Below are 25,265 nucleotides of genomic sequence, written 5' to 3'. Positions count from 1 at the left end.
CAGTGGCCAGAATCGGCATTAGCGGTGAAAACACCGCCAAGGAGAGCTCTCTTGCCACGCTGTGACAGACTGCCAACACATTTACCTGTTTACTTGCCTGCACAGCAGATTGCTCATTTACGCTTCAGAGTCATTGCATGCAGCCTTTTACACCAATGAGAAGAAGTTGAATATACCACTTCTATAGGGTGAACGTAAAGGAAATGCCGCAAAAACAATGCAGTGGTATAGGGCTATCTATCCGGATCGCTTGTGTCCGATGCACCAGGCAGATGCACGAATTATTAAGACTCTGGTGCGGACAGGCTGCTTGAACGTCAAAAAGAGGACATGAAAGAAGACTGCAACTGACAGAGAACACGAAGAAGCTGTTGTGGCTACGACGCTAATGAATCCACATAGTTGTCAGAGACATATTGCCAAGAAATCTACAATTAGCCAGACGAGTGTCATTAGCATCCTGCATCGACAGAATTTCCATCCCTATCACCTGTCACTACATCAGGCACTCGATCGCCGTGATTTCGAACATCGTACAGAATTATGTCGGTTTGCCCTTCGGCATCTGAGAGACGGACTCTAGTTTTTCCAGCGTGCGCGCTTTACCGATGAAGCAATGTTTACTAACCACACTAATGTAAATTTGCATAATATGCACTACTGGGCAGCTGAAAATTCGCACTGGCTTCGTGAGGTGCAACATCAACGCGGCATCGTAGGGAATTAGATTGAGGGACCTTACTTCTTCTCAGGCGTTGTAAATGGACATACGTACGCTCACTTTCTGACGAACATCCTGCCGTTCTCCTTGAAGAAGTACTACTGGATTTTCGAGAGTGTATGTGGCTGCAACACGACGGTTGTCCAGCTCACTTTTCCCGTTTTGCAACGCAAGTACTGAATGATAACTTTCCTGGACGTTGGATAGGACGAAATTCTGTTGTCAAATGACCTGCGCGGTCCCCCGATTTTATTCCTCTTGATTACTTTCTTTGGCGGGGCACTCAAAGATGCTGTCTGTGACAAAGTCCCAACTACACCAGATGACATACGTCATTGAATCGCCAGTGCATGCTCTAGCATATCATCCACTGTAATTACGTCTGTTCATCGTTCTTTCGAATGGCGATTGCAAATGTGTCTTTCAGTCCATGGTCAACAGTTTGAATACATGATTAAGTAGAGGGGTGAAGTTAGTTTTCTGGAAGACGAAATCTATGTTTTGTGATTTGGATGGTTACCAAATCATTGTTAGTAAATTGTTTATTTCATTTACGTGTGTACGAAATTGCATTGCAATATCAAATAAATCGATAGCGTGTACTGCACATAGCTGATAGCACTGTCATTACGCGTTTACGTTCAGCACGAAACGACGTTTCGTTCAGAAGAATATTTATTTTGTGGTGTATGGACGGTCACCAAAGCATTTTAATAAAATATGTAGTTCAACAGTGTATCCCATATGATATAATTTAGAGCTGTGTGGGTAGAGACGGTCGCCCGGTAGCACGTATTTTACCTCTAAGAAGCACACAGCCAGGCACAGGGAAATACAGCCAAATATTCCTTCTAAGATGTAGATATTTGCAGCCTGTAAGACCTCTTTTATTTTTGAAGAACGATCAGTTGATTTCTCTGTTACAGCTCACGTAAATGAGAGAGGATACATAAATGCGAAATAGTTTTCCAAAGCCATTCGTATTACGATAAATTCTAGTCTGTGTCGTGTTTACATATACAACATTTGTAGGTGAACCTGCGCCCAGGTCGTAAGTTGGTTCAAGGGAAAATAAAGCTTTATTATCGTAGCACAGGCCCATCTTTCAGTATACTACTACGCAGCCTGGCCGGAGACTCGGGCTTGGCAGTGTTTGCACCTTAAATGCCGTTTCCGGCCACCGTGCTATCGCATTCTACTACAGCTTTCGAAATTTTTGCGGCAGGTTTCAACGTCAACATTAACAAACACTATATCACTGTAATTGTATTCTCAAGAGCTATTGACTGCAGTTATAAAAAGTATACGGTTCCATGTAAATACACATCCTTAATTAAATATCTCAGATGATACCACCGAGCGAGGTGGCGCAGTGGTTAGACACTGGACTCGCATTCGGGAGGACGACGGTTCAATCCCGCGTCCGGCCATCCTCACTTAGGTTTTCCGTGATTTCCCTAAATCGCTCCGGGCAAATGCCGGGATGGTTCCTTTCAAAGGGCACGGCCGCCTTCCTTCCCCGTCCTTCCCTAATCCGATGAGACCGATGACCTCGCTGTCTGGTCTCCTTCCCCAAAAAACAACCAACCAACCAACAATCAGATGATACCAGCGCTAAAATCATCAACCAAACAAAACCATACGTGCCTCTCGATGCTCTTACATTTGCCGGGAACAGTGTTTCGATATGTTATGTCTTAGGTGATTCATCCTACACTTACGTAGAATACGACTACATATCCCATCTAAAGTGACTGTAACCTACGCAAAGGTGACGCAATAGTTACATTCTTCCTGGAAAAATATTACATTCAAATTAGCGAAGATTATCATGAGGTTGGGCTGTAGACAGCGGATTGTCTTCTTATTCGGAATATGATTCCAAACCTGTATGACCTGGAAGTGGCACAGTGGTAATTGTCAATGGTAGATAGTAAGGCAACATCTCATCCTTGCATGCAGCTACAAAACTTTGTAACCAATTGTGCAGCAGAATATGTGTAAAGCAGACAGAGAAGTAAGGCATGTGTTGCAACTCCAGGGAGGCAGAAACCACATAGGGAATATCAAGTTAATGATCATGTGATCTGCAGTTTGTACGGCTTGAGATACAGATGCCTGCTTCTATCCGTAAACATAGTTTATACCACGATACCCATGCAGTCTCTGGTTTTCTCTACGAGTATGGAGATGTGACTGCTTTAGATACGACATGTGTTCTACATAAGTGTCGTATTATGATTATGTATAATGGTTTTAATGTTTAACTGCATCCTGCCTAGGATGCATTAGGCGATTTTTGGATTGTAAATCACTATAATTGGGTAATAAATAATGGTGTCAAGTTATACTGTCGTTTTTGTGTAATAAATTATAATAATTGGCTAATAAATTACTCTGATTATGAAACAAGTTATAACATTAACATGACAAGTCATTAATAAAAGTGATAGAAGATAAGAAGGGGCGGCTACAGCATTGGACCTAATGTAAGAGGATTCACGTGTCAAGACACTGGATCATACGTGTGTGGATCCATACCGAAAGTTATCCAGGAATTAACACACATATAGATTCGCCCTAAGCATTACACCGGACTTCACTCAGGTGGACCTACCCCTTACAATATCCAAAGATGCACTGAATTCTGGATCCACCTGAACTATGTTCCCTGATGTGCTGAGCTGTACTGAGTCGTCAGTGGTCTGATTCCACAGCAGTGTGAATTGCGATTCATGGCATTTGCAGATCAGTAATCGTCATACAACCATCAAAATGGAAATCCGTCCAAATCCTTTCCAGAACCAACGACTCAATACAGTTGAGCTGAAATAATTCCAGGACCAGTGTGCCCCGCAGTAGGCTAGGTTAGTATCATTTGATGAGTGGCCTCTTGCTATTAAGCAGCTAACAGATGAGCTATATGAAGTGGGGTAATGGTGATGAGAGTGTGTTTTCATTGTAGTGGTGGTTTGAAGCACTAGCATGAAAAGGATGATCTATGGACAGTACATGCTCTGTGATCCTACAAATATATGTTTCTGATTCGTGTAGAAGGAAGCAACTATGTGGATACTATCTGCCGAGCGAAAAATGCGATAATCACAGCAAATGGTTTGTTAAGTATTAAACTTGTGGCAGATATTCTGAACAAAACAGTCATTTGAACAGCAAGTGGTTGAGGGCGCTCGACTGTGTGAGTGGGTGCAATGTTCCATCCATATAGACACATTACTGTGTGTTTGAAGCCCATAAGAATCTACAGTATTCATTCAATGTAATTAAGACAGTATCAGCAAATAGTGTATTTTTTGCCTTTGCAGCATATGAAACTCCACAGTTCTCAAATTAATATGTACCTGTTGTAAAGCACAATAAATACCTTCTTCCATAATCAAGCTCATTTATGTAGCTATATGAAATTCATAAACCTTCCCCCAAACTTTTTGATGCGTTTATGTATCTGTTAAAATGTGCTGTTATGAGTGTCTGAATCATGTACAGCAACGTTTGGACTGTAAGGTATGGTCCATATTTGGAAATTCGCAATAGCAAGCAGTATTTACATCACCACTGGTACATGCAACTATTGTGACCGGTAGGCTCGCTAAAGTTCTGTATAAATGAAGCCGTCCACGCGAACTTTACGATTTGACATGGTTTGAGAGCACTGTGCCAGCAATATCGGATTCTTGTTGGTCACGTACAGAGCTGAAGCTCCACCTTCCTGCTACAGTCAAAATGTTTACAGCGCAAGACAACTATATGACAGATTTCTGTTTACTGACACTCAGTTGCAACAGGCTCTACTCATTTACTTTAAGCATGTATGCTGTGACTTCATCAGTTCTGCTAACACTGGATCGAAAGCTGCTTGGGCTGCCCTGGTTGCTACTTCATAGAGGCGACTTGAGTAATACTACCACTACTCTGTCCCAGTTGCTTCCATATACTGTGAATTAATGCGTAACTTACAGATAAATCTGTGTGTACTGGCAAAAGTAAAGCTGTGAGGACGGGGAGTGAGTCGTGCTTGGGTAGCTCAGTTGGTAGAGCACTTGCCCGCGAAAGGCAAAGGTCCCGAGTTCGAGTCTCGGCCCGGCACACAGTTTTAATCTGCCAGGAAGTTTCATATCAGCGCACACTCCGCTGCAGGGTGAAAATCTCATTCTAGAAACATCCCCCAGGCTGTGGCTAAGTCATGTCTCCGCAATATCCTTTCTTTCAGGAGTGCTACTTCTGCAAGGTTCGCAGGAGAGCTTCTGTAAAGTTTGGAAGGTAGGAGACGAGGTACTGGCAGAAGTAAAGCTGTGAGGACGGGGCGTGAGTCGTGCTTGGGTAGCTCAGTTGGTAGAGCACTTGCCCGCGAAAGGCAAAGGTCCCGAGTTCGAGTCTCGGCCCGGCACACAGTTTTAATCTGCCAGGTAGTTTCTGTGTGTGGTGTCTTAACAATGTTTCTGCAGTTTGTCTACTGGCATACAGGTAGCTCTTTAAGTGTATTCTTTCCGCACACGGCTGTAATAAGCTACCCTAACTACGATAGACGTGCTATATTAAAACAGGGGAAACATTTTTCTCTACAATACCGTCGGTGGTACAGTCTGTCCATAGCGACAGTACTCGGAATTTACCATTTAGTTGTCCTGTTACATTATTATTCAGCACCACTTTTTTTGCAGATTATCCTATGCCACCATTAATTTATACATATCACACATGGAATTCGCATACTATTCTACCTCATGAAGCTATGCTATAAATCTACATCAACGAAGCCAACTCGCTTGGGTAGTTCTGTAAAGTTTTTCGTAGGTGGAGCACAAAGTTCGCTTAGAGACAATATCTCGTATATACAGCGACACCTAGGGTTATACTATACGATAAGACAGTTGCGGTTAGTTGTTTAACGCGTGTGGTTTCACTTGTAGAGTAAAACTTGTAAAATATGTGCAATATGTGACATATGTCAAATCTCATGCCCACAAGTGAGCAACGTTATTGATAAAACCCTCATAGATTTTATAAAGTGACCAGACGCAAGAGTACAGGAAACTTTTTAGTTCTTCCTTGGCTAAAGAGCATGGTATTACCAGGATGGAGACCACTACAGAATGGATCGTTTGTTTGCTTCCTGTACAATACTGTTCGGCTGTATACACCAAGCCTTGTATCTTCCTTTTCAACTACTCTTTGATGGAAAATATTTACGTCACTTCGGCAGTAATTGGTAATGCTATTGCCACTGTAATCACGTTATTTCATGTCTGTTTCCCGTGTATTACGACGTCGATATCTTTGTCTCTGCAAACCAGCATTCTCATGCTGTCACAATGCAGTATTGAGGTATCATACTTCGTAATATACTGATAGAAAAAAGATCGCAGCCCCCAAAAATAATTAATGTAGAGTAATGAAACTTCGGAAATACATTTGTCTAGGTAACATAATTAAGTGACTAAAATCGTATGATCACAAGCTAATGTAAGCTTGAGATGAGCCAATGCGAATGTGATGTGCTCGTACATTAATGATTGGTGTAACCGCCAGAATATTGAATGCAAGCATGCAAATATGCACTCTTATGCATTTGTCGCGAAATCTGAACAGATATCATCTTTCAGATGTAGAAATACACCTACCAACTTTCATTTATGTTGTACAACTCCTTCTTGGTGTTGCGATTTTTTCCAATCAGTGTATTTTGTTTAAGCTATGATTATTGAATGTCCTAACATGAACTCTGTGATTGAGGACACAATATTAAAGTGTATATACCAGTTGAGGCAGCATCATGGGCACGTAGAATCTCTAACGCCATCTGCGCTTGGGGTGCACTAATTTTTTAGAACATGGCGACTTCCACATCTACAAATCTGTACGTTATAGAGAATAATATCACTTTAATACGTGTTGTGGCATTTGCTTATCATTTATAACAAAGGAGGGTGGTTATACAAAGTATTGCGTTAGGTGTTAGGTGTATTCTAATGGATTATTGTGACTGCAAAGCATACGATTTCGAATTTTCGTAGCTATTTACCCATTTTACAATGATCTCGTATTCTAATGAGTTAAACAGACTATGTAGATGCAGCAGTATTTGATTTCTGATTAGAAAGAGTGAAATGATAAGTAGTTTTACCGAGCTATCAGTTATGACACTGTCTTTGGATAGGTTAGATCTCTGACTGTTACCTCTTTGGTCATGTACTTACGAGCTGTTCATGTTCTTCTAAAATTTACGTATTATTTTGTTTATAAAAACACCTTGTTCCATTGTTCCTTCCCTAATAAGATAATTGTGTTGTGTGGGGTGGTGTAGTTGGTTACAGGTTTTCATTTTCGTGAGCCATAGTTTCCAGAAATGCAACTGCACAAATTGAATACACACTTTGCGTATTTAGATACTGCTGCCACAAAAACATAGCCCTTTCGTGCTGATGACGCGTTTTGTAGTATTATGTGACCAATAATATTCGGAAAGTACAGTCTATAAAGCTTCTAGGGAGCCTTCTGAGTGCAAACTGCCGTTATTGTTCTTGGCCTTCAGTGGTCCGGTGTGTTTTGAAATAACAGCAGTAAGTAGCAATGAATAGCATTATTTATTTTTTTCTAGTGAATAACACGATGCATTATCTTTGTACTTCTGAAAAGGACACTTGAGAACTGTTTAAATGCGGGAATGCACAGTTTGAGGTGTGTTGTAACGTACATCAAGATTTAGCCTAATCATTTACATTCGGCCTGCGTCTCTGCCTGCTTGGCTAACATGTATTTTAGTGCAGTAATAAGCCTGGTAACGGTAGTTTTACGACTTCAAGTTATTAGGCCTAGCTTCGGAATCTACCAATAGGATTCATACTTAAGAATTTTAAGCAATGATCTGTCGATTATGTTCATTTTTGGAAACTAACTCAAACTTTCTTTTGTATTGCAGACTTTTCTGAAATATGGTGACATCACATTAACTGATTTTAGTTCTACATCATTTTTCATTTATTAACATCAACCAGCTACGTAAATATCACACATTTGGGAGTGATAACATTTTTTGCAGACTTTTAGAATTTTTTCAACATCTTAGATATGGAAAATAATTAATTTACAACTCTGTTGCGTTTTTCAACTGCATGACTTTCTATTGGTGGCAATATGAAATCGTTTCAACTAAATACATAGTAATAAAATTACGAACAACTTAAACTATAAGAATACATAGAAAATGTTGTGGGAAGACAAACCAAAGACTGCGTTTTATTGGCAGAACACTAAGAAGGTGTAACAGATCTACTAAAGAGGTTGCCTGCACTATGCAACTGTCTGTCCTACTTTGGAGTACTGATGCACGGTGTGTTATCCTTACCAGATAGGGTTAAAGGATAACTTCGACAAAATTAAAGGAAGGGCAGCACGTCTTTTTACTATCTAGGAATAGTGGGGCGAGTGTCACGGACATGATGCAGGATTTGGGACGGACATAATTAAAACAAAAGCGCTTCTTACTCCGGCAGGGTCGGCCTACGTGCCGAGCGGTTCTAGGCGCTTCAGTCTGGAACCGCGCGACCGCTACCGTCGCAGGTTCTAATCCTGCCTCGGGCATGGATGTGTGTGATGTCCTTAGGTTACTTAGGTTTAAGTAGTTCTAAGTTCTAGAGGACTGATGACCTCAGATGTTAAGTCCCATAGTGCTCAGAGCCATTTGAACCACTTTTATTCCGGCAGGATCTTATCACAAAATTTCAGTTACCAGCTTCCTTCTCGGAATGCGAAAATGTTTTATTGGCTCCAAGCTACATGCAGAGAAATGATCATCATAATAAAATACGGGAAATTAGAGTTATCCCAGAAAGAAACAGATTTTTTTTCATGCTTTTCAAGAGTGGAATAACATATAATAACTGTGTATGTGCTTCGATGAGACCTCTGCCTGGCACTTAAGTGTGTTTTGTACAGTCGTCATATAGGTGTAGATGTGGTGTAAAGACCGAACTTCTCCTGAATTAGCTATATAAACATTACATTTTTCGCGCTACTGACGTATATTGAAGATTTTTAGAATTTTTTGAATGTCTAAGATGTGGACTCCCGTCCTTCTTCCTTCCCCCCCCCCCCCTCCCGAGTCCTTGTACATTTCCCTCCTCTGCCCTCCCCCTTTTTATGTGTCCTCTCCCTCCATTGGCTACTCTCCCTTTTTTTTCCGTCATCTGTCCAGGTCCCCCCTCCCCCTGCCTTAAGCTGTGGTGTGTCATCTTCGTGTCTATAGTGCAGTGTTTGAGTCAGTGTTGTGCATCTTTCTTTAAGTGTTGCGAACAGAAACCACACTGTCGCCCTGTTTTTTAATTGTCTGTCTACTATTGTACGGTCTACTTCTTGGAAATTTGTGGTAAGTTTCTATGGGGCCAAACTGCTGAGGTCATCGGTCCCTAGGCTTACGCACTACTTAAACTAACTTACGCTAAGGAGAACACACATACCCCTGCCCGAGGAGGACTCGAACCTCCGACGGGGGAAGCCGCGCGAACCGTTACAAGGCGCCTAAGACCCCGCGGCTATCCAACGCAGCCTGTGTTCTTACTGTGTATCTTAATTTGCATCACCAGCCCTTTGTTTTTCAGCCATTTTACAGTTTTAAAAAGTCACCGTTTTATCGACTGTTTTTATCGTTTATTATCTTATTATTGTGTTTTTAAATATTCTGTAGGCTAAAGAGCGACGTACTAAGCTGCTGCAGCCCGCCCCCCTCTGTGGGGAACCGAAACTCAATAAACGAAAAAAACAAAGTCCTTAAATGAATATTTGGAACTCCCATCCCATCCTTAATCTTGACATACGATTCCCAGTTACGTAACTGAAGATAAGAAAGTTCCATTGCTGCTGTCAGGAAATGTGACACCTCGATAACAAAGTGTTGATACTGATGACAACACATTCTCCGTCATAACCAGCAGTTACACGCTACTGACATAGATTTTATTGATGAAACTTGTTTTTCAAATTCTTAGCTTTGGTGAAAAACTTTCTAAAAATGTTAAACTTTTTAAGTTTTCATCCTTTGTAGCCTCATAATGTACAACGAATGCCTCTTGTGCTTACGTTCCTTCATTTTGAACTACATTTCTGGTGATGATGTTAGTGGTCTTGACGACGTATAATTCAACACGTGACTGTAAACGGAGTGAAATCTTCAGACACAAAAAGTGTTACTGGATAACCCAAAGCAGTTTATGGGCTGGCAGTGCAAACTTAAGAATGTAGGCTATAACACCGCTTCGTTTCGCTTTGCCTACTGTACGAATATTCGTTTCTAAAAGTAACATTATTCCTTTATCCACTCAAGCAACAAGTGCCAGAAATCACGTCTGCTAAAAGAGCTGTGGAAGATTTACGATCAAGAAAGGCAGAAGGGATAAATAACATTGCATCGGAATTTCTAAAGTCAGTGAAGGAATTGGTAGGCAAAGTGCTATTCATGTTGGTGTGCAGGATCTATGACACGGGCGGCATGACGCAGACTTCCGGAAAAATACCATCCATTCAATCCCGAAGACAGCAAGATCAGAGACAACTGCAATAACTGTCGTAAAATCAGCTTAACACTTCGTGCATCCAAATTGTTGGTAAGAATAATAACAGAAAAAGCGGAAAAGGAAATTGATGATCTGTTGCATGACGGTCAGTTTGGATTTACAAAGGGTAAAAGCACCTGTGAGGCAGTCCTCTGTTTGCGTTGGGTAATGGAAGAAAGACTGAAGAAAAATCAATACACGTTCACTGGAACTGTCGACCTGGAAAAAGCGTTTGACAATGTGATGCGGTGCAAGATGTTCGGAACCAAGAGCAGATAATGAGACTAACACCAAGGACGAAGTGCTCGGATTATAAAGCGTGTAAGGTAGAAGTGCAGTCCTGCTGTTCAGTCTATATTTAGAGGAAGCAATGACGTGAGTAGAAGAAAACTTCAAGAGTAGGATTAAAATTCCGGATGAAAGGATATCAATGATAAGACTGGTTTATGATATTCCTACCGTCAGAGAAGGCGAATGAGAATTTATGGGATCTACTGAAAGGAATGAACAGTCTAATGAGCATAGAATGTGGACTGAGACTAAACCGAAGAAAGACGAAAGTAACAAAATGAAACAGAAATGAGAGTAGCGAGAAGCTTAACATCATAATCGTTGATCACGAAGTACACGAATAAAATAAAAATATGAGACGATAATGTAAATTATGTAACTAAATTTTATTTATGACAGAGAATCGAAAGGAAGTAATATCATATAACATGCCCCCGCCCCCCTCCCCCATGCCCTATGCAGGATGTTGCAATAGCTATACGTAGTTCCTTTCGATTCTCCGTCGTAAATAAACTGTTATTGTTGTTGTGGTCTTCAGTCCTGAGACTGGTTTGATGCAGCTCTCCATGCTACTCTATCCTGTGCTAGCTTCTTCATCTCCCAGTACCTTCTGCAACCTACATCCTTCTGAATCTGCTTAGTGTATTCATCTCTTGGTCTCCCCCTACGATTTTTACCCTCCACGCTGCCCTCCAATACTAAATTGGTGATCCCTTGATGCCTCAGAACATGTCCTACCAACCGATCCCTTCTTCTGGTCAAGTTGAGCCACAAACTCCTCTTCTCCCCAATCCTATTCAGTACCTCCTCATTAGTTATGTGATCTACCCATCTAATCTTCAGCATTCTTCTGTAGCACCACATTTCGAAAGCTTCTATTCTCTTCTTGTCCAAACTATTTACCGTCCATGTTTCACTTCCATACATGGCTACACTCCATATAAATACTTTCAGAAATGACTTCCTGACACTTAAATCAATACTCGATGTTAACAAATTTCTCTTCTTCAGAAACGCTTTCCTTGCAATTGCCAGTCTACATTTTATATCCTCTCTACTTCGACCATCATCAGTTATTTTGCTCCCCAAATAGCAAAACTCCTTTACTACTTTAAGTGTCTCATTTCCTAATCTAATACCCTCAACATCACCCGACTTAATTCGACTACATTCCATTATCCGCGTTTTGCTTTTGTTGATGTTCATCTTATATCCTCCCTTCAAGACACCATCCATTCCGTTCAACTGCTCTTCCAAGTCCTTTGCTGTCTCTGACAGAATTACAATGTCATCGGCGAACCTCAAAGTTGTTACTTCTTCTCCATGGATTTTAATACCTACTCCGAATTTTTCTTTTGTTTCCTTTACTGCTTGCTCAATATACAGATTGAACAACATCGGGGAGAGGCTACAACCCTGTCTTACTTCCTTCCCAAACACTGCTTCTCTTTCATGTCCCTCGACTCTTATAACTGCCATCTGGTTTCTGTACAAATTGTAAATAGCCTTTCGCTCACTGTATTTTACCCCTGCCACCTTTAGAATTTGAAAGAGAGTATTCCAGTCAACACTGTCAAAAGCTTTCTCTAAGTCTACAAATGCTAGAAACGTAGGTTTGCCTTTCCTTAATCTTTCTTCTAAGATAAGTCGTAAGGTCAGTATTGCCTCACGTGTTCCAGTATTTCTACGGAATCCAAACTGATCTTCCCCGAGGTCGGCTTCTACTAGTTTTTACATTCGTCTGTAAAGAATTCCTGTTAGTATTTTGCAGCTGTGGCTTATTAAACTGATTGTTCGGTAATTCTCACATCTGTCAACACCTGCTTTCTTTGGGATTGGAATTATTATATTCTTCTTGAAGTCTGAGGGTATTTCGCCTGTTTCATACATCTTGCTCACCAGATGGTAGAGTTTTGTCAGGACTGGCTCTCCCAAGGCCGTCAGTACTTCCAATGGAATGTAGTCTACTGCGGGGGCCTTGTTTCGACTCAGGTCTTTCAGTGCTCTGTCAAACTCTTCACGCAGTATCGTATTAAGACATTTCATCTTCATCTACATCCTCTTCCATTTCCATAATATTGTCCTCAAGTACATTGCGCTTGTATAGACCCTCTATATACTCCTTCCACCTTTCTGCTTTCCCTCCTTTGCTTAGAACTGGGTTTCCATCTGAGCTCTTGATGTTCATACAAGTGGTTCTCTTATCTCCAAAGGTCTCTTTAATTTTCCTGTAGGCAGTATCTATCTAACCCCTACTGAGATAAGCCTCTACATCCTTACATTTGTCCTCTAGCCATCCCTGCTTAGCCATTTTGCACTTCCTGTCGATCTCATTTTTGAGACGTTTGTATTCCTTTTTGCCTGCTTCATTTACTGCATTTTTATATTTTCTCCTTTCATCAATTAAATTCAATATTTCTTCTGTTACCCAAGGATTTCTACTGGCCCTCGTCTTTTTACCTATTTGATCCTCTGCTGCCTTCACTACTTCATCCCTCAAAGCTACCCATTCTTCTTCTACTGTATTTCTTTCCCCCATTCCTGTCAATTGTTCCCTTATGCTCTCCCTGAAACTCTGTACAACCTCTGGTTCTTTCAGTTTATCCAGGTCCCATCTCCTTAAATTCCCACCTTTTTGCAGTTTCTTCAGTTTTAATCTACAGGTCATAACCAATAGATTGTGGTCAGAGTCCACATCTGCCCCTGTAAATGTCTTACAATTTAAAACCTGGTTCCTAAATCTCTGTCTTACCATTATATAATCTATCTGAAACCTTCTAGTATCTCCAGGGTTCTTCCATGTATACAACCTTCTATCATGATTCTTAAACCAAGTGTTAGCTATGATTAAGTTGTGCTCTGTGCAAAATTCTACCAGGCGGCTTCCTCTTTCATTTCTTAGCCCCAATCCATATTCACCTACTACGTTTCCTTCTCTCCCTTTTCCTACACTCGAATTCCAGTCACCCATGACTATTAAATTTTCGTCTCCCTTCACTATCTGAATAATTTCTTTTATTTCATCATACATTTCTTCAATTTATTCGTCATCTGCAGAGCTAGTTGGCATATAAACTTGTACTACTGTAGTAGGTGTGGGCTTCGTATCTATCTTGGCCACAATAATGCGTTCACTAAGCTGTTTGTAGTAGCTTACCCGCGTTCCTATTTTCCTATTCATTATTAAACCTACTCCTGCATTACCCCTATTTGACTTTGTGTTTATAACCCTGTAGTCACCTGACCAGAAGTCTTGTTCCTCCTGCCACCGAACTTCACTAATTCCCACTATATCTAACTTTAACCTATCCATTTCCCTTTTTAAATTTTCTAGCCTACCTGCCCGATTAAGGGATCTGACATTTCACGCTCCGATCTGTAGAACACCAGTTTTCTTTCTCCTGATAATGACATCCTCTTGAGTAGTCTCCGCCCGGAGATCCGGATGGGGGAACATTTTACCTCCGGCATATTTTACGCAAGAGGACGCCATCATCATTTAATCATACAGTAAAGCTGCATGCCCTCGGGAAAAATTACGGCCGTAGTTTCCCCTTGCTTTCAGCCGTTCGCAGTACCAGCACAGCAAGGCCGTTATGAAATTATGTCATACTCTTGAAGCACTAGCTAAAAATAACATTACGTAGGAGACAGTGGCCGGAGCCTCGGCTACTGAACCGCCAGCGACAGTGCATCGGTCAGAAGTGGTTATTGTCGCCACAATTCTCAAACATGATTGACTTTATTACAATATAACTCTCTGAGCAAGTTTCATTCCTTGTAGTTATTTTTAAGCAGAATCATTGCACTTCCAGACTTGATCTTAAGCAAGGGCAGACAAACATCAGTTCATTTAGCATTAAACTTTTACGCAATCTATTAAAATAATTAAGATTAAAATATATTTTACCAATCACATTAAACAAACTCGTGGTTTTAAAATTAAGCCCCCACTCACGCAACTACAAATGCATCAAGAGATAATGGTTCTAATTGGAGGCGTATGCTTGAAGCAGGATTGCACAGCTTTCCCTTCATAACACATGAACTGCCGCTCTTGGTACGAGCCCTTTTACTCTCCAACAATCAACAGGCCCAGCTCGCCCGTCTCCTCAGGCAGTTATTTGTACACACGGGAGAGGACACAAAGACAAGCTTCTCTAAAACACACGATCAGATGGTGTTAATTCAACAAGTCTCAAAAACATGTTCATACGTGCTTCAGGGCATGCAGGCCAGACAATAATGACAATTTTGACTAGGGCCTGGAAAACTTCAAGCAACCAATTGGTCCAGTAAATAAAATGAAGAAAATTTAACCACACTTGATAAACCATCAAAACACAGGCATTTCACTACTAAGGAAATCGTTCAGGACTGGCAGTTGGCAATACCCGTAACACAGATTGAAGTAGCTGACGAGAATTTCGAATGAGGCGAAAACAGTCAGCAATACATTAAATCACGTTTTTGCCACAGTTCATGGACTGAAATTTTGCTCACCCTCCCCCCCCCCCCCCCCCCCAAAAAAAAAACTGTATCCATGGTTCCATTGCCGTCTTGAGCAGAAACAAGGCTGTCCACTCAGAGTCCCGACAACCAATGAACGTCAGAATCACCAACGCCAGTTCTACGCGTTCCCAGCTTATACTGACGCCCAGCGTGCTTGCAAACACAGTGAATGCGCGACTCGCGCCTCCTAGCGGCTCAGTGTTCACTCTCTGTTCCCGGTGCCTCGCCTGAGGCGCGCGCTCTTTGGCAAACTATACTCCAGACGGGATCGATAACATCTAGGTCGATGTACACACATCACGTGCCTTAAAGTGATTGCGTTTGTACCCAAATCCTGTCTGCTAAAACATTCAGTTACTCTTTTCACGGAGTTTTAATAGTATGATGATGATCGTATCACGATCGAACCTGGTCACCTGATAAATAAATTTTAAATTTTAACAACTTACGTGCGATCCAATACTGCTTTTATTTAAAAACTTTTATTTAACATAAGTTGTCAATGCAAAATTTCAAGATGTTCACGTTCCGTAAAGTTTGCTGGGGTATATAAGTCCCACTAGGTACAAATTATGTAAAAGACAGCAGACTTACTAAAGAGTGTACTGATGTTTCAAAACAATGTGTATGATCCATAAGAGAACAAAGTTAGTTACTTTAGACATTCTTGGAATGGAGAAAGTGATCTTGTCTGATTTTCATGAAACAGACGCAGTGTCACAGATAAAAACACACGTTGCCCGCTTACAATCGCTCTCCATCTTACGATACGAAGTATTTTTCTCCAAATTATGAAAACGTCGCGTTAGATGGTAGCACTAGACAGATATGGGAAGCTGATGTCTCAATATTCAGAATATTGTATTGGTTTACTGACACATGTGTATCCCATGATCCAATATATGGTTAAATAAATCCAACCATATGCACTCTTCCGCGCTGCTGTGGAATATCTGGTGAGCGAGGCGTCTCGCTTTGCACATAGCCCCAGTCCGTGCGAATGGCCACCTGTTGCGTTCATTCGATGCAGTTAAGTTGTGAGACTTTAAGACATTAGATATGACATTAGGACGTGACTATGAGAGGATGAGAAGTGAATTAGCAGCACCTTAACTTGTCAAGTCCACCTTGTGCAGGTCCAAATTTATCAGGTTTCTTGCCTTTTATGGTCTCCAGCTGGTAATGCAGTATGATCGATTTCCATGACGATCGCACTATGATCAATGAGTAATGTCACGCCTTTATTTCCCAAAGGTGGAACGACGCATAAATGACGGTGTCACAGGAGACGGAACAGAAGCTCGGATTTGGAGTAGAATTAGGAGAAAAACCACCTGGGGAATTTCCAAAGGATCCATCCCGGCATTTGCCTTAAACACTACTGAGAAAAGTTACAGTGTATCATCCGCTATGGTGCGAAGACCTCTGTTGTTAGACACCTTGCATGCTGCTTGATCGTGCGCCCATCGATACGTACTTGTTACCTCAGAGGTCACTTATCCGTCTGCTGAGGTAGTAGATATCTGGGTGAAAACTGTGAGTTTTGTCGTAACAAGTCATCCAAGCTTTGACGTGACTCAAGCAGTAAGGAAGCTTCGTGGCATAATCGGTTCGCGAGGTGCCCCGGGCCAGGGTGTCAACATCTCCATTCTGCCCTGTCCAGTCACATTCACGTGACCAAATTTTGCAGCACGGACTGCTGCGAGACTTAATGGAAGAGAGTCAGTGAGGTACTGGAAGATACCGACAGTCAAGTGAAACCATGCCGACTCCAGTGCTGTGGACAGCTGCGCTAGATTTTCCGATTGAGGGTACACTGCACGGACACCCCGGTCGGTCCCACAGATCCTCGATTGAGTTTAAATACGGGCAGTTTACTTGCCAGGAGAGTACGGTAAACTCATCCTGGTGTTCTTCCAACCGAGCACGTTGAATGCGAGTGGTGTGACACGTTGCACTGTCAGTACAACGAGAAATCATCAAAACTTGCAAATTTCACTTTTATTTATTTACTCAATGACTAGGTTCGGACCAGGACCCATTTTCAATTCATAGTAATAGACAGCCAATGAGGTATTTCCGAAATTGCAAAAACCCTGTCAAAAATATTTACGTGTTATGAAGTGCTAATGACCAATTAGAGCACATGCACCTTTCATTGTGCTGCCGGTAGATGCCAAAATTCCGAGGGAAAACTAATAGCATGTAGCGGTGAACATGGTAACTAAGGATAGATCCATACTTATGTTGACTTACGACAAGATCACCCAGAAAGTGCCACAAAACATTCCCCAGGCCGTAACGTTCCCTCCTGGTTGCAGGGTATTTGCTATCAGATTTTCACGCCAAAGGCCATCTGTCTGATGACGTGTAAAACGTGATTCATATTCAAAGACCACCTGTCAACCCTCAGTTGCAATATTGGCGTTCAAATTACAGTTTTCCCCGCCAGGAACAGCAGTCAGCATGTGCCTTGAAGCATGTACTTGCTGCAGAGGCCCATATGCAGCAACGTTCACTGAATGGTCTTTGAGACGACACTGTTGGTTAGCCTCTTGGCTCATCTGGGCTGTTAGTTGCTCAACGGTTGCACGTCTGTTCGCCCATACACTTCTCCACAGTCATCTTTTTTTTCTTTTTTCTTTATTGTTACTTCATTCCCCTGCCCCACACAGGTAAGGGAAGAATGGCAGCGGCACAGTCCACCGCTCTTCAGCCAAAGCGCTTCACTAAGAAAGAAGGCGAACTCTTACATAAAAGGGGGATAAAAATGGCGACATAAAAAACACTGTAAATGGAGATGATGGGAGTTAAAATACGCTACTGGCCATTACAATTGCTACACCAAGAAGAAATGCAGATGATAAACGGGTATTCATTGGACAAATATACTAGAACTGACATGTGATTACATTTTCACGCAATTTGGTAGCATAGATACTGAGAAATCAGTACCCAGAACAACCACCTCTGGCCGTAATAACGGCCTTGATACGCCTGGGCATTGACTCAAACAGAGCTTGGATGGCGTGTACAGGTACAGCTTCCCATGCAGCTTCAACACGATACCACAGTTCATCAAGAGTAGTGACTGGCGTATTGCGACGAGCCAGATGTTCGGTCACCATTGACCAAACGTTTTCAATTGGTGAGAGATCTGGAGAATGTCCTGGCCAGGGCAGCAGTCGAGCATTTTCTGTATCCAGAAAGGCCTGTACAGGACCTGCAACATGCGGTCTTGCATTATCCTGCTGAAATGTAGGGTTTCGCACGGTCTGAATGAAGGGTAGAGCCACGGGTCGTAACACATCTGAAATGTAACGTCCACTGTTCAAAGTGCCGTCAATACGAACAAGAGGTGACCGAGACGTGTAACCAATGGCACACCATACCATCACACTGGGTGACACGCCAGTATGGCGATGACGAAAACTCGCTTCCAATGTGCGTTCACCGCGATGTCGCCAAACACGGATGCCACCACCATGATGCTGTAAACAGAACCTGGATTCATCCGAAAAAAAAAAAACGTTTTGCTATTCGTGTACCCAGGTTCGTCGCTGAGTACTCCATCGCAGGGCTCCTGTCTGTGATGCAGCGTCAAGGGTAACCGCAGCCAGGGTCTCCGAGCTGATAGTCCATGTTGCTGCAAACGTCGTCGAACTGTTCGTGCAGATGGTTGTTGTCTTACAAACGTCCCCATCCGTTGACTGAGGATCGAGACGTGGCTATCCGATCCGTTACACCGCGCGGGATTAGCCGCGCGGTCTCAGGCACTGCAGTCATGGACTGTGCGGCTGGTCCCGGCGGAGGTTCGAGTCCTCCCTCGGGCATGGGTGTGTGTGTTTGTTCTTACGATACTTTAGGTTAAGTAGTGTGTAAGCTTAGGGACTGATGGCCTTAGCAGTTAAGTCCCATAAGATTTCACACACATTTGAACTTTTGTTTTTGATCCGTTACAGCCATGAGGATAAGATGCCTGTCATCTCGACTGCTAGTGATACGAGGCCGTTGGGATCCAGCACGGCGTTGCGTATTACCCTCCTGAACCCACCAATTCCATATTCTGCTAACAGTCATTGGATCTGGACTAACGCGGACAGCAATGTCACGATACGATAAACCGCAATCGCGATAGGCTACAATCCGACCTTTATCAAAGTCGGAAACGTGATGGTACGCATTTCACCTCCTTACACGTGGCATCACAATAACGTTTCACCAGGCAACGCCGGTCAACTGCTGTTTGTGTATGAGAAATCGGTGGGAAACTTTCAGCACGTTGTAGGTGTCGCCACCGGCGCCAACCTTGTGTGAATGCTCTGAAAAGCTAATCATTTACATATCAGAGCATCTTCTACCTGTCGGTTAAATTTCTCGTCTGTAGCACGTCATCTTCGTGGTGTACCAATTTCAGTGGCCATTAGTGTACAAACTAATATGGGGACATATACTGGGGGAAAGTTAAATAGTCGATCTAAAGTTAAGAAGAACACAGCTGGCAATGTGTAGCGCACTTAAAAAGCAGTGGAGGCAAAAACAAGTCAAAAGTCGGCCACAGTATGAAAAGGACACCAACAAACATGGAATATATACAGGTCGAGAACACAATTAAAACTACATCACTTTATGACACTGTGTAACGGCACCGAACACAACACAAACGCAGCACACTTGATAATAAATTTAATAAATAAAAACCTGGGAGGATCTGCCGGGTGTGGGGGGGGGGGGGGGAGGGAGAAGGCATAAGGAGGCGAGAAGGAGGGGAGAGCAGGCATCGTTCACCACTGTCGTACATGGCCTGTGGTACACCACATTTGCCTCGGCGATGGTTTAAGATAACAATATTTCGTCATGCACTGTGTACTTTAACCATATCTGCAGGCGAACAGTTTACAAACCTAGCTGTTCTGGAAATGCTTCCACCGTTTGGCCGAAAGCCAATGATGATGGTCTTTTGGACGTGAGATAAATCGCACCGTTTCCGCATTTCGACAACGACGGCAGTGTTTCTGCGTCCATTCCTGCTTTCTGCCAGTGCTGCAACCTGCCATCTGTGAGTGGTTATTGCAAATCGACGTCGAAATAGGCGGTGATCAGATTAATGTCACTAGACCATGTACCTCGTATTACATCGGGCTGACTCACACGATTCGGTTCTGTATTATGGTGAAAAGATTGCTGGTTCGCACGCTTGCGTGCATTCACGTCATTTTGCGTTACGTGGTTTTCAGATTATACAGCCTTAGATTTCTTTCTGCGATGCATTTTACATTCGAGTTTAACGTGGGAATATACGGTCTTTTGTTCGCACACTAAGGTTTTCAGAACACGTGAGATCAATATTCACTCTTATTTCAGTCATCCAAAGTTTCAAGTTGTTGCTTAAGTCATTGTTATCTCACTCATCAAATGATATTTCAGGCATTCATGCTACTATATGATGGTTTTCTTTTGTCTATGGTGCCCTGATGGTAATGTAAAGACCCGTGCTCTATTGAATTGGACTTGTGTGTAAAATAAGATGTCTTGTATTCAATTATTGAGCATTATACGAGCTTATTTTCATTCACCCTGCTCTATGTTCAATTTAGCGTTCCACGTGCTCTGTACGAGGGCGTGCTGATAAGTGATTTCTCCGAATTTTTCATGTGAAAACTCTTAAAGCATTTTAAATAAAACAAACATTGTTAACAATCTACATCGCTATTCTTCACGTCTGCATATTTATTTCTCAACATAGTCACCCAGGCTACGAGGACATTTCTCCCAACGAGATACCAGTTTATTGATATCGTCACCCCAGAATGTTTGACCTTATCGTCGGAGCCACAACCTCACTTGTACCAGTACCGCTTCATCACTATCGAAGTGAAGTCCTGGAAGATGTTCTTTAAATTTTGGAAACAGATAAAAATTGGCTTGGGCTAAGTCGCGACTGTATTGAGGATGATCGATGGCACTGAACCCAAGGCGTTAGATTGATGCAGATGCCGCACGGCTCGTGTGTTGTCTGGAATTACCATACCGAATGAGTGGGTGCTCCATGTGTGGACGTACTTTTCTGCTATCAGAAACTCGATTACAGCACGCTGAGATGAGAGTTTTATTAAATAAAGTTGCCAGCTGTACATGTAGGTTTGTGACAATGTTGAACTTCGAGACGTTATATAGGGAAAACAGTGTATCAATTTACTAACTGTTACGGCATGCTTAGAACAAAAGCATCTACACAGCACGAATTGCATAGATACGGCGCAATTATCGTGATAGTAACTTTTCGAGGTCTATTGTAAGAGTTATAGTTTCAGTTTTGTTTTATTTAAGCCTTGTTAATCTCCCCTTAATTATTCCGTTGCGCATTACGAAAATTCTTGCCACTACGAAACTTACAACAAAGTTAATCAGATACCGGTTATTCACATATTTTATACAAAATTTTCCGTTTCACAGCATAAATACCGGAATCATAGTCTCTTATGAACTCACTGGTTAGTGTAAACAGTGGACGGCTTTTAAGGTGATACGCAATAGCTGCGATATCTTCTTTAGTGATCCAAATGATGAAAACCAAAACTTAGCACTTAAGGTAATTCATTATCAAATAAATATTTCGAGGTGTGTGTTACATTTTCTTTTAATAGGGCTCATGAGAGAAAGCTCTAAAGATGCAAACGACCGCATGCGTGTTGTTTATATCTATGACTCCCACTGCATGCTGGTAACGCTCTTTGGCTTTCAAGCACGTATTTCATACCTATACTACCACTGTTGTTCCTGTGTTTCATGTTTATGTGTGATTTTTAGCGGTGCAAATGTGTATACACATCGACCTACAGTGTGATTTTTCCTGCAACAGGTTTTAAGTAGCTTCGTTATCGTTTATGGTGCATGACTGCAGTGCCATATTATGATAACACGTGACAAATAACTACTTTTTAGCCAGATGTACGCCAGGCAGACAACTGACTTCATCCAGGAAAGAAATACACTTATAAACCACTGATCTATCAGATTCTGAGAATGTAAGTCCTTGAAACTCAGAATGGAAGAAAACAAAGTGACCGGCATGGATTTTTTTTTAATTTGTCTCTTATGTCTCAGGAACAAAAAAAAAAATTAGTTCTTTTATTCAGCAATTTCATATCTAGTTGTCAGGAACAAGATCGCATATAGTGAAATGTTGCATAAAGACGATCATATATTTATAAAATGTGTAGGAACTCGATGTCGATAATTACCAAAAGCGTTTTATACAAGCGGATACAAGGTGTATAATATTTTGTTTTGTGGGTATTAAAACATACGAGGGTAATTCAATTATTATCCGCAAAGTAGTTATAAAATTTTATTTTAATCACATAGGAAACTTACAAGAACATCCAATTTTCGACATAGTCTCCTTGCGCTTCAACTCATTTGATCCATCGTTGTACAAGCTTACTGATGCCTCGAAAAGGAAGGTTCTCGGTTGAGCTGCGAGCCAGGAATGCAACGCTTCTTTCACTGCTTCGTCCGAGGCAAATCGACGGCTCCTTAATTCCTGCTTGAATGACCAAACAAGTGATAGTCGGAAGGGGCAAGACCGGAACTATGTGGAAGATGATCCAGAACTTCAAATTTGAGTTTCTGGAGCGTTTCAGCAGTGTGGGCAGCAGTATGCGGACGGGCATTGTCGTGCAACAAGACAACACCTTTTGACTCGGGGTTTGTTTCGAATTGCAGGCCTTACCCTGGCAGTAAACATCTCACTGTAACGTACACTGTTTATTGTTCTGCTCCTGAACTGGACCTTGTACGTCCCAATAAACAGTAAGCATCAGTTTTCCTGCGGACGGTTGGGTCTTGAACTTTTCCTTGCACGGTGAATTTGGATGTTTCCATTCCATACTCTGACGTTTACTCTCCAGATCGTAATGATGGATCCATGGGATCCATGTTTCGTCACCAGTAATGATCCTGTCTAATTCGTTACCATAGCGATCCGAATATTTTTTGCAGATGTCCAAGCACGTTTGTTTATGCAACTGTTTGAGTTGTTTGGGATCCATCTTGCACAAACTTAATGAAACCCAAGTCTGTTGTGGATGATTTCGTAGGCAGAACCGTGACTAATTTTCAGATGATGTGCCACTGCGTCAATAGTTAATGGTCTGTCTAAGAGAATCATTTCACGTGAACGCTCAATTATTTCTTCATTTGTGGCGGTAAACGGTCGTCCGGCTCCTTCATCGTGCGCAACACTTGTGCGACCATTTCGGAATTTTTCAGTCCATTCATAGACACTCCGTTCTGGCAAAGCACTATTCCCGTCACGTACCGAAAGTCTTCGATGAATTTCGGCCCCTGATAACGCCTTCCAACGGCAAAGAACGGGCCTCTGAACGTTGCTACTCTTTGGTGCAAATAGCGGAGCAGTCATGATTAACAGCACGGCAGCGATAACGAAACTAACCTAGCAGCTTGAAAATTGAAAAGATAGAACAACAAATAAACAAAGCATGTGTCATCAACCTAAAACGACAGTACTACCAAAATAAACAAAAATATCAGTAAATTGAGGATAATATTTGACTTACCCTCATTCTTATTAAGAGAAATATTGATTGATTATAGGCAAAAACATGTAGAAAAATTTATATAGCAGTCACATAGGACTTTGGTAGATAGTCTGGTCTCCATTACGGATGAAATTTCACTCTTTCCTCTGTCTCATTTCTTCCCGTTGTTAATTCTGATTGATGTCAGAAGGCTTATGCATTATGTTATATATCCTCGGATGCATAGATTCACGTCACAGACGGCTTAAGACGCTGCATCACATTAAAACGCTTCACGAATTTTACACGAAGGAGATGTGATATACCTTCAAAACAAACGAAGTCCATCGTTCATTATAGGGCAACACATTTACAATTGTTGGTATTCTGCGTCACAATTCTTTCAGTACCTGGACTCGTAAGCCCTTCGAATAGTGAACGGCATTCGTACATGAGACTGGAATGACGACATGCCCCGCATATATCGCCACCGCACCGGTAGCATTACGAATTACATTTCTGCTTTCCGGACAGTACTGTTTCCTAGCTGTGATCTCATTCGAATTTCGTAACTATGATATCACCATTGTTTCACTTTTCTCTCTCGGTGACTTCATAGACAGGACGTGACGTCACTGGCAGGACGTGATGTCATCACGTTCCTTACACTTTTTTTATCTCTCAGACAACGTCATAGTTCACGCGTCACAATAAATACCCCCCATCAAGTGAACAAGAGCACAAAGTTGGTCCCTTGCACTTGCAGGTGTGGTTTATTGCAACGATCTCCTAGTATCGTGCGTTACACAGGTGAAAAGTGTCATGTTTCCTGAATGATACACACAAAACACACCAGTTCGGCTAATTTCATTTAAATGAAGCAAATCGAAACGTTATGCTGGCTCTAGATACATTTAATTTTTCTTCAAGTTCACGGTACTAAAATTAATGTGAAATAACTCTTTCTGGTTTTTCTTTCTTTTTTTCTGGGAATAAGTGTTGTAAGTATTTTTATTGTATACAAATACGAAAATAAATTAATCGCGCCAGCCACTTACCGTTGTGACAGGATCGATACGAATGTAACACGTCTCGTTTCAGCTATTTTTCAATGTGGTCGCAGCGATAAGTGTAGAAATGTAGGAAGATGTCTTCTACATGTGTGAAGGGTGAAATCCACTGACAAAATTTGGAATATTTTACAGGAATATTTTCTGAGTACTTTGTTATAAGGGTGAGTGGTCTGTCGTGGCTTACAGAATAATTTCAGGCCGTTTTATTTCGTACCTTCATTTCTCTTTGTATCTCTACTTCAATGACAGTATCTGCACAACAATGCAAATGTCGACGATATTGCTGTGTGTCTTGCTCAGAAATAAACAACAGTAACGCTCACTTCAGTCTTCAGTCCTAGCTTGCGTTCAGTACTTTTCGGTTCATTCTAGGATTTATTTGTTTGGCTATGTTAGTTGTACATTAACAGTGACGGAGAGCAGTATGTGCAGTTTTATTAATGCAGGATTGGCCAATACGCATTTTGTTCAAAGATTCATTTAAGAGGAGGTTCTTGTGGAGACCGATGAAAAAATTGATTTTTTGTTTATGTAATTTGCATCCCTGAAGTATATAGAT

The 25,265-nt window shown here is 41.7% G+C and overlaps 2 non-coding genes across 2 annotated transcripts; both read left to right on the top strand.

Moving 5' to 3' along the window:
• The first annotated feature begins 4,751 nt into the window (after positions 1 to 4,751).
• Trnas-cga lies at positions 4,752 to 4,826 on the top strand. Its single transcript has one exon. It is a non-coding gene; the product is annotated as a tRNA-Ser (tRNA).
• Positions 4,827 to 5,052: 226 nt separating this feature from the next.
• Positions 5,053 to 5,127, top strand: Trnas-cga. Its single transcript has one exon. It is a non-coding gene; the product is annotated as a tRNA-Ser (tRNA).
• Positions 5,128 to 25,265: the final 20,138 nt, after the last annotated feature.

This window comes from Schistocerca americana, chromosome 2, assembly GCF_021461395.2.
Source record: "Schistocerca americana isolate TAMUIC-IGC-003095 chromosome 2, iqSchAmer2.1, whole genome shotgun sequence".
Lineage (NCBI taxonomy): Eukaryota > Metazoa > Arthropoda > Insecta > Orthoptera > Acrididae > Schistocerca > Schistocerca americana.
The sequence above is the reverse complement of the archived record's forward strand: the minus strand, read 5'-3'. Positions and strand labels throughout refer to the sequence as shown.